The sequence below is a fragment of the Cupressus sempervirens genome, chromosome 6, assembly GCF_028749045.1.
Source record: "Cupressus sempervirens isolate cs-2001-9-10 chromosome 6, ASM2874904v1, whole genome shotgun sequence".
NCBI lineage: Eukaryota > Viridiplantae > Streptophyta > Pinopsida > Cupressales > Cupressaceae > Cupressus > Cupressus sempervirens.
The window spans coordinates 475,262,687-475,277,742 of record NC_143123.1 but is presented as its reverse complement, the minus strand read 5'-3'; positions in this window follow the sequence as shown (position 1 = coordinate 475,277,742).

Genomic DNA, 15,056 nt, shown 5'->3' with positions numbered 1-15,056 from the left:
AACACTTCTCTTCTCTTCACCAGCAACATCCCTCAAATTTGATATTCCTCTAAGCTGCATTCTAGTATCAATTTGAAAAGGTGTTTTTCTTGTACTCCTATTCACAAAATTATTATATGAAAACTCAACTTGTTCCAATATCATATCCTAATTACCTGGCTTATCTCCAACTAAGCATCTTTATAAATTATGCAAGCTTCTATTCATAACCTCTATTCGTCCATCTATCTATGTATGAAATGTAGAACTAAACTTCAAATCAATATCCATCTTCTTCCATAAAGTCCTCCAAAAATAACCAACAAACTTATTGTCTCTATCAGTAATAATACTTCTTGGTAGCCCATCCAATCTAACAACCTCTTTGAAGAAAGTCTCAACAATATGCACATCATCTAATGTCTTCTTACATGGTATGAAATGTGTCATTTTAGAAAATCTATCCACAATAACAGATATGAAATCATACCCCCTTATTATCTTAGGTAATCCCAAAATAAAATCCATCTTGATGTCACTCCAAGGTTTCTCAAGAACATAAATAGGTGTATACAATCTAGTATTTTGACTTACTCATTTTGCAACTTGACAAATTCCACAACTCCTTACAAACTTCTAAACATCCTTATACATATGTGGCCAATAATACTTATCCTTCAACAAATTCAATGTCTTATCAATTTCAAAATGTCCAGCCAATCCACCACAATGCTTTTCCTTAATCAAGTTAACTCTCATAGAACTTCTTGGTATACACAACTAAATTCCTTTGAAAAACATACTTTCTTGAATGAAATAATCATCAAAATTACTCATTTGACTTGATATATTTGGATTTGGTGCTCTACACTCTCTCCACATCTGAAGAAAATCGAATTCAATATCATACAACTCCTTCATTTCATCAAAACCAAGAACTTCAACCTTTATCTCAGTCAACAAAGAGCATCTTCTGCTCAATGCATCAACAACATGGTTAGTAACTCCACTCATATACTTGATCACAAATGTGAAACTCTACAAGTATTCAACCCACTTCATATGTCTCTAGTTCAACTTATGGTGACTTCCCAAATACTATAAATCTTTATGATCAATATACAACACAAAATTCTTAGGAATCAAACAATGTCTCCATTTCTTCAAGGCTTGAACAATAACATAAAAATCTTGATCATACACAAAATACTTCCTTTTAGCATCATTCAACTTCTCACTAAAGAAAGCAACATATTTACCTTCTAGACTCAACATAGTGCCTATTGCACTACCACTTGCATCACATTCAACTTGAAATACCTTGTTGAAATCAAGAAAAGCCAATACAAGTAACTCAACAACTTTTTCTTTCAAAATATCAAAACTCTTATCAGCCCCATGTGTCCACTTATAATCCTTCTTATCTCCTCACATTATCTCAGTCATAGCACTACAAATAGAACTGAAATTCTTTATAAACTTTCTATAGAAAATAGCCAAAACATGAAATGATCTTACCTCACCCACATTCTCAAGTGTGGGCCATTCCAAGATTTCTTTAACCTTCTTAGGATCCATTCTCAAACCATCACCTAAAATCACAAATCCCAAATACACAATCTCCTTTTGCATAAAAAAATACTTTTTCAATTAATCAACAACCTCTCCTCTTTCAATCTCTGCAATACTTGTCTAACATTATCAAGATGTTCTTCCTTAGTCTTACTAAATATCATAATATCATCCAAATAAACAATCACAAATTTACCCAAAAATCTCTTGAGAACTTCATGCATCAACCTCATGAAAGTACTAGGTGCGTTAGTCAAACAAAAAGGCATAACCAACCATTCGTACAAACCATCTTTTTGTTGGAAATATAAGAGGAGTAACTGAGAGGGGAGGGGTGAATCAATTACCACAAAAATAAATTCCATATCCCTTAGATGTTAGTACAAAACATAAACTCTATTGAAATTGTTTCCACTCAGTTAGCACATAGGCACTCGATTAACACTATCAATATGTTGCAACTCAGCAAGCACTATAATAGCAATTGTTACTCAAAAAATATTTAACATTTAGATCTTAAGATATTATGTGTGATGACCCTTAATTAACTTAGTTGCATACACATAAAATAAATAGCAGAAACACAAGTGACACCAAGATTTAATGTGGAAACCCAATTTGGGAAAACCACCAATTACAACTAGTTACTATTTTTCATGCTTTTGAAGTGAGCCCTATTAAGAGCCAACCTTGTTAAATATTACAAAAAACACTGTTAGGTGTGACCCTATTAGAGGATTTAATCACCCTATTAAGAGTGGCCTTATTAGAGGTCTTTAGACACTTCAATCTAGAAATGCCACCTTGTTAGAGGATTCACAAATAGATGTTAGGCTAACTCTATTAAGAGATTTGATTCACTACTACAATGGTTAGAGAGTAAGAATGATATGACCTGATTGTCGATGCAACTATATTGTTGATTTTAGATATCAATTCTAGCTCAAATACTTGATCCTTCCTTATTAGATTAATCTTTGCCACCCAACAATGATATTCTTCTCATCCTTCCAATTCTCTTCCTCTAAGCATCTTCTTATCTTCCACACATTCTCACACATCTTCAATCCTCAACTTGACCTTATACTTATATCATATACATTATAAATTCAGCTTGAATACAAATTATAACAATAATTCTTCATCTCTTTAGTCGACTAGAAGCAACAAACAAATCCATTAAACATAATATGCCAAAACAAGAAAATCCTTTGTTAGCTGACCCTACTCGATAAACACTAACTTTGAAATGAATTTCCTATATTAACCAAGTGAACTTGGTTAACACTGCAATATCATAAACTTCCTTTGGTAACCGAGTGAGCTTGGTTAACACTAGTTCTATCCAACTTTCCTTTGTTAACCAAGTGAGCTTGGTTAACACTAAACTTCTACAAACTTTTCTTTGGAGCCCAAGTGAACTCAGTAGATAATGTCTTATAAACTTGGTAAACACTGGAATACTCAACAAACACAAGAAATGGTCTTCATCGCCCAAGTGAGCTCAATAGACACTGACTGGTAAAGATATGACATTTTGTGTAACATCAAAGACAATATACAATTGATCAATTTTTTTCAACACTTTTGTCTTGAAAGAAGTCTTCCATTCATCACCTTCTCTAATTTTGATATGATGATAACCACTATTCAAATCAATCTTGGTAAAATAATTTGCTCCACTTAAACAATCTATCATGTCATCCATCCTTGGCATAGGAAACCTATAGTTCATTGTGATCTTGTTAATAGCTCTGGAATCAATACACATTCTCCATTCTTGATTCTTCTTATGTGCTAATACATTAGGTACAACACATAGACTCAAACTTTCCCTGGTCAAACCTTTATGCAACAACTCTTGCACTTGTCTATTAAGTTCTCCATTTTTCGTAGGTATCAATCTATATGGTGCTTTATTTAGAAATCTAGCTCTAGGAATCATATCCATACAATGACTTATACTTCTTACTAGCTAATAAACCATCAGGTATAACTTCTACAACAATCTCATTGTATTCATCAAGTAAACTTTCAATTTCTTCTAGCACTCAATCAATATTACTAGCTTATGTTGTCACTTGGTTACTACTAACCTCTGACACTTAGTCATCATTATTTTTTGTCACTCAGTTATGACTAGTACAACTTGGTCTTCTAGGAATTATGGCAAAACATATTTTTTTCTTCTTCATTTCCTTTTCGAATTGCTTCCCATTGACCACACAAACCTAAGCAATAGTAAAATTAACACCATCTGAACTTTCAATCAAAGGCAACAATACTTGCTTTCTTCCATTCACCCAAAGAGTATATTGATTCAATATTCCATCATGCATAGCACACTATTATATTGCCAAGGTCTACCCAACAAAATATGACAACAATCTATAGGCATAACATCACGCAATACTCACCAAAGTAATTTCCAACTTGAACTTCACAACACTTTGTTCACTTACTAGCAACTTATCTTCATCCTTGATCCATGAAACATGATAGAGATTAGGGTGTCTCAACCTTTGCAACTGCAACTTCCTAACTTCCTCCTCTAATGCCAAATTTGCTAAACTTCCATTGTCAATGATGACTTTGCAATATTTTCTAGCCATCTTACATCTAGTCTTGAAAAGACTTCTCCTTAGGACAGGTTCCTCATCAATTCCCTTATTACACAAAGTTCTTCTCACCATTAGATTTTCTCCAACCTCATTTCTACTTGGTGAACCCTCAAGATCTCCTTGAATCACAACATTTCTATTACCTTGTTCGTTCTCACCAAAGTATCTACACTCAAAGGGTCGATGTTCTTTTCCACATCTAAAATAATTACCCTGAAAACCACCTGTAAAACAAGAATTACCTTTTCCTTAGTAAGAACAGGTACCTCCTCGGTAAGAATTACCACCTTTCCATTCGATCTTTTCTTTTTCATCATTTTTCAACTCAGATTTTCCCTTATCTTGCGCAGAATTATCAGATCTACCACCTTCTCCATTTGATCTACCTCTACCTCTCTAGAATCTACCACCTCTACCTCTTTGTCTTTGTTCATGCTTCTTTGTCGAGATCTCCTCAGATTTCAAGGCTTATTGGTATGCCTCTTCCACACTTTCCAATTTCACAAAACTTATCTCATCTTGAATTCTAGATCTCAATCCATTTAGGTACCTCACAACTTTCTCAACCTCATCATCCACGTGTCCAAATGTGATGTCTAGTCTATAGAATTCCTTGGTATACTCCTTCATAGTCATGTCCTTTTGTCTCAAATGGTGCATCTTTCTCAATAAGATAACTTGGTAATCAACAAGAAGGAACTTCTTCTTCACCTTGTTTAGCATTTTTTAAGTCCTGATCTTCTCCTTTCCTCTCCTTTGTATGTTAATTTGCAAATGCTCCCACCACAGTGAAGCATGACCTTTCTACCTTGTGACTACAATTTTCACCTTCCTATTATCACAAGTATTTTCAAACTCAAAGAACTTCTCTATATCAAAGATCCAATCTAACACAACATTAGTGTCCAATTTTTCATCATAAGGAACAACTTCTACAATAGGCTTTGAATCTGCCCTAGACAACACTCTCAACAATCTTTCCTTGTCTTGATCTTACTCGGGTTTTGGATTAGGGTTTGTGCCATTGCTTCATCATCACTCACATCATCAAGATGCACTCCTCTAAATTGGGATGTCTTCACAGTATCTCATCTAGCTACAATTTGTCTCAACATGTTCATAATAGTAGTGTTAGTATTTCCTCTACCTTGAACCATCTTTACAAGTAGGTTCCTGGAAGATCGTAACCCTCTACAAATTATAGGTAAAATCTCCAAATTTGTCACCCTATAACCAAATTAAACTTAGGGTTCTACATGATCTAATCTCCTTAAGGATGAACCTTAATCTTTGATACCACGTGATGCAAGGAGGGAATGAATAGCTAGGTCCAAAGGCACACCTAACTATCCAACGCCTTACTGAGTAAACACAATAGAAGCAAACATATAGAGAAAAACACTAAGGAGAGAGAGAAAGTACACACTTTTGTTGATTCATCGAATTATCAGCATACATGCCCAACTATAAGGCCTTTTGGGTTATGACCAGATACAAAATGAAACTTCAATATCCATGATCAAACATCAAATTCACTTTTCCATAAACATCTTCTCTCAACTCTCTAGGTTCTACCTAGCCTTAACCAAAATACCCCTACTTATACTTATCAAAATGACTTACAGAAGATTCTAGATCATTACACAATAGAAAGGTTGACCATAAAATGGTTTGCACACATCCCAAGACAAGATCCTATCATTAAATTCATGATCCAAATTGAATACATAAGTCGGCTTGAAGTAAGAACCAATCATAGTCAAACTTGGTCAAAGAAGGAATTGAGCATCAGCAAATATTAGAATCACTTGACATATGAAAGAAAACTTGGTTAATACCATAACAACTTGGTTAATACTGGAACTCAGGTAACACTACAAACTTGGTTAATACTGTAAACTTGGTTAATAGTGCAAACTCAGTTAACATTGAACTCGGCTAACACTGAACTTGGTTAATACTCCAAACTCTGTTAATACTATAAACTCAGTGCTAACTGCCAGAATGAACAAAATGAGCAAGATTACAAGGCAACCCAAGATGCTCCTACATCATATAGTCATCCCCTGGGTGCATAATGTGAAATCCTTCATTATCTTCCCATACCAATCCATAAACTTGTTAACCATAAATGATTGATGCAGTTCTACAGGGAGTTCTTGAGTATGTCGAAGAATCCAGTTTTTCATTCAAAGACAAAGAACATTTCAATTAAGTATCATTTTTTGAGAGAAAGAGATCAAATTGGAATATGTTAGCACAAAGGGGTAGATAGCAGACATATTTACAAAACCTTTGGCTAAGGAAACATTTGAGTACTTGAGAGGTATGCTTGGGGTCATGCCCCAACCTAATTTAGAGTAGTTGATGCAAAGATTGCACCAATCTTGTATATAATAGAGCACTATTCTTTTTTTTCGAACTGAATGCTTGATGATGCTCCTATGAGGGAGTATCTATGCTTGATATGAGTCATTGAGGACTCTTGGTACTCGTATTTAACAATTGGACACTTGATCTTTTTGTAGATTGGATTAGAGATGATTAAACTTCAAGAATTGACATAATGATACCTTTATCATTGATGTCAATGGGGGAGATATTAGTACATGAAATACACTCTTTTAGAACATTATTATGGGGAGAGTAGAGATTAATAAATCATTAGTATTGATGTCAATGGGGAGAGAAATGTATTTGTTATTTTGGGAGAGAGTATTGATGTTTATGTATGGGGGAGATTGATACATTGTTCATGCATATTGATTATTGATGTATTCTATGGTTGCAATTAGAACATGAAAACTCTTTACAACCTATCTAAGATTGAGATGTATGTTTAGATTCATGAGCAACATGAATGGGAGACTAAAGGAAAATGAGGAAGAAATTTAGTTTGGTATTCATGGTACTTAGAATTTTTTCATCTTATACTTCCATCAATGCCAAAGGGGGAGATTGTTAAACATGAATGCTTGATGCATTTGTATGGGGAATTTGTTAGTATGTCAGAGAGATGATTGAGTACTTATGTGTTGCATTCATGACAATGTTTGTCATTGATGTCAACATATCAATTTTATGGATAGATCAACCAGAGTTCTAGAAGAATATTCATCTAGCGTGGTTTATGGATAGATAGTTGTGTTATGCATAGTTAAAGGTATATTTAGGAACTTGTCTTGATGTTATGTCTATGTTCGTAGAAAGAGTTATGAATATTTGCACGAGCTAAAAAAAGTTTTGTGGACACTATTCTTAGAGAGAGTTTCTAGTTGATAGTTTCTGGTATTTGTATTATATCTTTTTGGTGAGGCTAAGGAATTTTTGGTGCACTTGGATTATTATTGAAGACATATTCATGATGCTACGGTTAACATGGTAGAATTAGATGTTCATTTTGTGAGGATTTGTGAAGACTCAATGTTTCCTAGGAGGCCAACTATTGACAAAATTATTTTGGAAAGTGTTAATTATAATGTAATGTGTATTGTAATATTGTAATGTGGTCCTATATTATTCATTATAAATTGGGAAAGCCTAAATTCCAACTCAATACTTGTTTTAGGATTTGGTATAAATGAAATATTATTTCCTTAGTTGTAATCATCAGTGAGATCATTTTGTTGGTTATGCAATCTTGAAGGAAAACTATATTTTGTAAGAGTGAAGATTGATGTTGAGGATATACTATGAGCTTCAAAGGAACTCTGTTGGAAAAGAGTTTGTTGTTTAGTTAGTTTTGAACTTGGATATGTTATCCTAAAGATTATTTGGTGAAGAGATTCTGAGGCTATTTGAATAGTGGGTTTAGTTGTCATCCTTTCAACTCCTAAGAGGGTTGGAATCTCCCGACAATGATTCAAACTCTCCTAAAAGGGACTCATATGTTCACTATATTTCATGGGCTCCTAAGAGAGTCCATCCTTTCATAAGAAAATTTTATATTAGTACATCATCTTGTGGGAATCATTCTCACCAGAGTTTCCCCCTTGATCAAGGGTTTCCCTAGTTAACATATATGATGTTATTCTATATGGTTATCTTTCTATGGTTGTCACATCTATTGTTTACATTTTTAGAATTAATAAAGATATTAAGAGTTGATAATTTTCTCTTCTGGGATTGATTGTGTGATAGTTTTTAGCATCAACACTTTGGATCATACTACATGATCCATCGTCAGGATGCAAAAGAGAGAAAAGGAATTGAAACACAACATCACTTTCAATTCCTTATCTCTCTCTTGCATCCTAATGATGGATCATGTAGTATGATCTAAAACATTGATACTAAAAACTATCACAAAATCAATCCTATAAGAGAAAATTATTAATTGATATGGATTCTAGAAATATGATATACTTAGATTGAGAGTTTTTTAAATTCAAAACTGATTCACCCCCTACCCCCCCTCTCCCTCTCAATTATCTTGGTGGACTTTACTTTCTAACAAAATTGAGCCATTACATTTCCTTGTTTATCCATAAGTTTAGCTAATTTAATCAAGCAAACTTTTGGTAGTTCCAAAAATTATCAAGTGGCCAAAAGAATAGAATTTAGTTACCATTAATAACAACATACAAATCATATATAACAATGTCTCTTTCTAGAACTTTCAAGATCAACCTTAGATTGTTAAACCTCTAAAAGGAACTTATTCTCTAATACCAATTGTTGGAATACTCCAAGCCACAAAGAGGGGGTGAATTAGTGGTCTATAAGACACTTAGTTTATCAAATGAATACTTCAATACAATGACCAAAAATAACATCACATATTATGAGTCACCAGTGAATTCCAAATCAGTAGCATCAAATTATATATTTATCAACCAGAGTCATATATGCACAACACATAAGACAAGTGTTGGAGTGGAAACCCCTTGAAAGGCTCAAAGTAATATGAGAAAGAACAATATTAAGTATCACTAGAAACCTAATTGGTTACAATGTTATACCTCACCAGTAATATGAGAACCACCTAAAGCCAGGAGTACCCAATCCATATGTAATATAAAATGAATAAAATAATCAAAGGAGGGTTACTTTGTTTCAATACATAACATTAAATACACAACTTTTATCCATAATAGTAAAATGAACATTCATAATCTACTTATATATCCATTAGCAATTGAGAACATAAACATCCACACTCATATCATATCGATAAATTCTCCAACCAAGTTTCTCAAATGATATCATTAAAACCCTCATTAACTCATTATCTCTACAATAGTAAATCCATGACATTCAATTTTCATAATTGAATATATTAACATACCATTCATATAGTCTATAGAAGACCAGTTTACACTTTCAATATGCACTCCAACCATCATCAAGAAAGGTTCATCATTTTTTGATCTTTAGTAAGTATCTAGATCTTTTTATCCATACTACTAAACTAACAACCACCTATCAAGCTTATGTCTCAACAACTAGCCATTAGTATATAAAAATATGAAAACTAGAACATCATACCCATACACATAAAAGTGTACATCTCAACTTTAGACACAATTACAAAGGCCACTTTAAAGGATATTAACATTTGATACTACATTGTTTATAGTGATAATCAATTTTTTTCTTGTTGTAACTGATTCATATTACTAGTTCATGTCACCATGGTTACAAGATGCAAAAGCTTCCATTGCAAGACCTAAGTTAAAAAAATTTAAATAGCTTGTCTTTGTATCAATTTAGATCAAGTTGCTACTTTTATTTGATGAGAAAACATCTGTTAGAGGTCTTATTGGGAAGTGAGGTACTAAGAGGGGGGGGATGAATTAGGATCTACAAAACTTTTAACTTCTTCAACTAAATCAAATGCATTCACCATTTACCCATCTCAAGTCTTGATCATCAACTATATAACTGTTATGTTGTAATAGATCTAAGTATGCATCACATTCATAAACATGAGAGTAAATGTACACACATGACACAAGAAATTAAAGGATTTAAACTTACAACTACGCAAGAACTTTGAACTAGGATATTTGAATAGGCTTGTTAAGACCACTCTGTTAAGAGATTTGCCCTGATACACTGGTTAGAATGTCTCAGTACCTAATCCTTTGGTTAGCACTCTATTGCTAGGCTAAAGATCTTCTCTTACCAATCTTGATTTGATCTCCTTATTATATATATTATATTCTACCATTCGTTGCTCTGTTTGGCTACTTTGTTTGATCTCTTTGCTTCTAACATACATGCCTCCTTCGTTATTACTTTGTCTCTTCTCTCATCCTCATGATTTAGGGTTTGGGTCCCTCTTTAAATAACTAATTGATGAACCTTCTAGATCAAGATCAATGATCTAGATTCATCCCTTTTGTCATTTAGTCCTTCCATTTTTCTGATTGGTTACACTACCTTCATTAGGATTGATGTCCTCTGACAAAAATGTGTAAATACCTTCTTAGTTGTCTCTACAAACCATAAATTAAGTGTAGAAGTCAGCCAAAAATGGTTTACACAACACTTGAATATCTTGACACTCGGTCCATACCGATATACATGTCATCCTTTGGCTTCTGAATTCTTGGTATTAACTATGTTAATCAGCATAAATTATCTCTTCTTCGCTCGACATTTACTGACTTTTGACACACTCGACATACACTATCACTCAGTCCAAACTGAAGTACTCAACAATCGAAGACATGCTCGGCTCAAACTGAAATATGAACAAGTCTATTATACATTGCTCAACCTTAATTGGATGGCTCGGTCGCAGTGATGACCAACCAACTCTGCCTAGGAAATGACTAAGTGTTTAACACAAATAGGCAACATGTCTTAGAGATCAACACCATCTTTATCAAATCCAACCATTATATAATCTCTTGAATAGCTACACATTTAAATTCCTAATTCTATTGCCCAACCAAATAGAAAAGTTTTGGAAACCATACTTACCATTTGATATCAATGACAAACACTCACCAACACATACTTGGTGGAGGAGGTCATCAAGTGTCCCGACTAAGTGTTAGAAAAGGTAGAGGAAGAAGCTATGTTTGTCTAATTAATGATGAAGTTTGCTATAGGTTGTTTAAAACTTGAAAGAGTAATTCAAGTAATCCACATCATTTTGTGAGTCCTACTCACAAAGTTTTTCCAACCTAGCATAGCTAATGCAAGAGCATCCCATTGCACAAGCAATCTTGCAGCACCCCAAGAAAAATGTTCTTTTCATTTTTTATTAAGATTAGGTGATCAAAGCCAACAAGGAAAAGTTGTGATATTTAAGTTGTTGTGTTTTTGTTCTTGCCATCAAGGTTTAGATCCCATTAGGGATGAGGTTCCCCATTTATGGCCTCACCGATTCAAAGCTTTGGGTCAAAGCATTTACTACTCTTTTTAAAAAAAAGGGTTGGGTGATTAAAAAAAAATGCAACCATCTATAGGTCTCCATGTACCTAAGAAAGTGTCCAAAATGACATAGGAGGTTAAAAATATTTAATATGTAGGGCATGTGTATAAAGACAATTGTATTTCTAAAAATAGGACACATCTCTATATTTATAAAACCAAAATCATATAAATAGTCATCTTGATGTAGGAACAAGGAAGGGGAAGAGTCATTCACTCATATTTATTGAATGGTTACAAAAAAATGGGAAAAGACACCTATTGAGGCACCCAATTTAAAATTCATCTCTTTAGGGGAGCTCCTAGAGAAGATGAAAGGTCATCTTTTGGCTACATGTTTCTTTTATAGATAGTCATCCATTGTTAATCAAGAGAGAGGGTGAAATTTCCAAGAGATACAAAGATTCTATTAAAGGGAGGCTTGGGCTAGAGGTTATTTATTTATAGTTGAGTTGTTCTCTTCATAGATAAAGAGGAGTAGGAAGGAGCGTAGAAGAATAGCTTGTAGCTCCATCTTCCAAATTTGTAAAGCCCAAGCAACTGATGTTTGGCAATTGAATTCAATTGCATTTCATTTAATTGAAATAAAAGAGCATGTGTAAATTTTCATTTTATTCAAAAAAGAAGACAAGTTCTTTCTCGTAATTTCATGAGTTATTCAAATTGTTATGCTATGTATAAATATTGAGTGGAGTAACCTTCATATTGTACAAGAGTGTGTGTGTTTTGAATATATTATAAGAGTCCCCTACAGTATTATAACATAACACAATCTATTATCCACAACATCTAAAAATAATCACTTATGAAAATTCATTTTATTATTTTTCTTAATAATTTAATCTAACATAGCATAACTTAAATCATCATACTTAAATATATATTTTAATCATATTATAACTTTTATAAGACCACCGATAACAATATTTACATAATCTATTATTTCCATCATATATATATATAACAAATAAAGAAAACAAAAAAAACAAAAAAACAAAAAATATATATAGATATATATATATAAACAAATAAAGAAAACAAAAGTCGACTTCCATCAATGTTCAAATAATCCTTGTTTTAATATCCAACGCATTTCCTTCTAGTGTTAGCAATTCATGCAATCTCTATGGTATATCCCTAATTCGTCTTTTCTTGCATTAGATGACTTTTGAGAAGGTGTTGGATAATAGATGAGTAAAATATTTGCTAGGATTTGGTTCTTTCAACTTTGAAAAGAATAAAATATTACTTTTTAAAAGTAAAGGGAGAATAAATTTCCTTTGTAGGGTAAATAAAGTTGGAAATAATAAAAAATTGAATATTTTTAAAATTGAATAAAAAAAGAAAACCGATTGTGTGATAGATGTTGGATGATGATTCATTATTTTTATATGCTTATTATTGATCTTTAGATGAATGTTTTAGAATTAGTTAATAGTTTATTGATTGGTTTGATTTCTTTATGTGATTATGCATTAAATTGTTGAAGTAGATGTAATTTAACTTGTAAATATCAATATATATTTATATTGTCATTGTTAGATCATTTAAATATTCTTAAATTGTTCTAACATTAAAAAAATGATGCATTTACTTTTTACAAGATAAATTTTTTTGTGGAACAATGAAAGAATTTTCATTCAAATAATCAAGGAAGATAATATTTTTTGTGAAACTCTGAAAGAACATTCATTCAAATAATCAAGGAAAATGCTTTCAAATTCTCAAGATGATCTAGATGATTATGTGTATACAACTTCTTTGATCAGAACAAATATTGTGTAACTGATAATTGTATATGAAAAAGATCTATACATGTGCAATGATCTAAAATGAAATAAGATTATTGCTTTAAATACAACATTTGAGATCAAATAAAACACTTTTGATCTCTAGTTGATAAACTACCATCACAAAGAGAGGTATAATCAACCTCATATAAAGATTTGAATTTTAAAAGAGAATTTTTTTTTTTTTTTTGAATTTACAATTTTATCAACATATTTCAAATCTATGGTATTGTTTTAAATCTCTTTTGAGAATAAATGATCCACAATCATAAGAAAGAAGTTTAAGACTTTTAGATTTACTTATAACTTCAAGTTTAAAAAGTTAATGTTGATAACTTTAACAAGCTAAATGTGAGAGAAGCGTACTATCACTTCCTTATCTTAAGACCACCCTTTATCAAATATAAACACAAGACATTGATGTGCATTTTTTTGTTTTTCTTATGTGACTTATGAGATAAATCTTTAATTTTAACTTATGGATATTTAATGCAAGAGATATTTGTTTCTGGATTCAATTGTGTTTAATTTTTTTTGCATCAACCTTTCGAATCACACTCTCTGATCTATCATTAGGATGAAACATGTATTTAAACAAAACCAAATCCAAAAATAAATATCTCTTGCTTGGCATGGATTGTGGAAACCTCTTCTCTTTTATGGATAGTTACATTAAATGCAAGAGTATTTGTTGGTGCATAATGATCAAAAAGTTTGTCATATTATATGTACAAGTAGGGGACTATTATAACACCACTTCCTTCACTCAAATAGACAATATATTGAGAACATCATTTAATATGACAACCTTAATGAATATACCAAGATAAATACAAGATATTGATGTTTGTAGGGTTTCTTCTCATGTGACTTAAGAGTTCACATATATTAATTTTAACTTATACATGTAGTTACATGAAATGAGAGAGGATGTGTTTGTGCATAAAGATCATAAATTGGTCATACTAGATTTACAAGTGAGCGACTATTAATCCATGCAAAATATTTTAATGGTTTTTAATTAAATATTCAAATTTTAAGTATTGGATGTGCAAGTGGGTGGCTATTGATACATAGAATATTTTATATAGATTTCTAGTTATCATGTATTACTTTCTAGAGGGCAAAAGGTGAATGTTATTTAGAGTGACAACTAGATCATTTCCCCTAATTCTTTTGCATGCTCACTATTTTGAGTGAGTTGAATAAAAAATAATATTTTTAAATATTTAGATTAATGATTTTGGTTATATGAGAATATACTTATTAATATAATTTTAACATAATAATTAACTTAAACAATGTAACAATTAACTATTAATAAGTTATAAGATATAAGATGTATTGAGATTTATACTTCAAAAACTATTTTGTCATTTAGCTGAGTATCATTAGTTCTTATAACTAACTTCATATACCTTTAGTTCTTAAACAATACATAGAGTTTCAAGTTTTCTTTAAGTTGTCTTTAAATTCACTTAAGGACTTATAGCCATCATTTTCACTTATGTCTAATGTATTACACAACATTAAACACAAATATATTCTCACTTTGTGGTTAAGCACACTCAAGTTGGAGTAGTACTGTGATGGGTGACCTCTGAAAGTCCAATGAGTGGTAAGTGTGATAGCAATATGACTAGGAAAATATCTCCTTATCAATTAATTCTTTTCATAATTGATAGAATAGTACAATATCATAATCTTA